Source organism: Microtus ochrogaster, chromosome 8, assembly GCF_000317375.1.
Source record: "Microtus ochrogaster isolate Prairie Vole_2 chromosome 8, MicOch1.0, whole genome shotgun sequence".
NCBI classification, from domain to species: domain Eukaryota; kingdom Metazoa; phylum Chordata; class Mammalia; order Rodentia; family Cricetidae; genus Microtus; species Microtus ochrogaster.
Genome location: NC_022015.1, coordinates 1,644,063 through 1,645,227, shown reverse-complemented (window position 1 = coordinate 1,645,227; position 1,165 = coordinate 1,644,063). Strand labels below are relative to the sequence as shown.

Below are 1,165 nucleotides of genomic sequence, written 5' to 3'. Positions count from 1 at the left end.
CAGCTACACAGCCAGATGCGGTGTAAGAAGGAGAGAAAAGGTATGCAGGGGTGAGAAAGATAAAAGCCCTGGGGCCAAAGGTAGATGGGATAATTTAAGATAAGAAAAGCTGGCAAGAAACAAGCCACGCTAAGGCTGGTTATTCATAACTAAGACTAAGCCTCTGTGTGTGGTTTATTTGGGAGTGGGGTGGTAGGCCTCCCAAAATAGCCAAAAGAGTGAAAACATCACACAACATGTGAGACAGGTTTTGTTCCCCCACCAAGACGCTGGGAAATTTCTCCCAGAAGGGTTCAAAGGCCGGACGGATCAATACTGGAAAATGGCCACTGCAGAGGACACAAGGGAAACTGAGGCTACAGAGGTGAAGACTGGGTCAGGAAGAAGCTGGTCACTCATGGTAAGGAGTGAGGACAACTGAAAGCTCTGTGATTTTCACTTTAAAGCCACATTCTGGGACAATATGAGAGGCACCAAGGAGGAGCTGGTGAGCAAGACAAGGAGCAAAGCATGTATTATTTTCTTTGGAGAAGTGAGCTGTGTTGTGTGTCACGTGAAGAAGGCCCTGCTGGCCTCGGGAGATGCCTGTGTTTGGCAAACCGGACTCTGAGGAGCAGAGAATGCTCTCTGTACTCTGTCGTTAGTCCATCTCGTTCGGCTGTCACCTCCACCACATGTGGCAGATCTGTGGATGGGAAGAGGCAGCAAGGGCCTCTTTACTTGCTTATTTATTTAGCCCCAACACCATTTACTGAAGACTAATTTGTATGTGAAGGTCAGGGGATGTCTTTCAGGAGTCAGTTCTTTCCTTCCAACGTGTGGATCCTGGAGACCGAACTCAAGCTGCCAGACTTGGTGGCAAGCAGATTTACCAGATGAGCCATCTCAACACCGCCCCCCCACACCGCATACACTTAGGTGGTAGGAACGGAACCCAGAGTCTCATAAATGCTAGGCAAGCATTTGAACTTGTACATCACTCCTAGCCCCGACTTAGACTTCATATTAGTTTTCTAAGTTAAATATCATCCCTGTTTTCTAGACCAGGAAACAGTTCAAGGTCACATGACTGGCACACATCAAAGCTAAAGCTTAAAGGCCAACTCTTTCCACGATGTCAAACCACTTGCAAAACTCAGTAGATGGAGGTCCCTGTGTGACATAG

The 1,165-nt window shown here is 47.6% G+C and overlaps 1 protein-coding gene across 1 annotated transcript in view; it reads right to left on the bottom strand.

Moving 5' to 3' along the window:
• Positions 1 to 1,165, bottom strand: part of Swap70 (switching B cell complex subunit SWAP70) — a 62,482-nt gene that overhangs the window by 27,790 nt on the left and 33,527 nt on the right. The gene's annotated exons all lie outside the window — the stretch shown is intronic.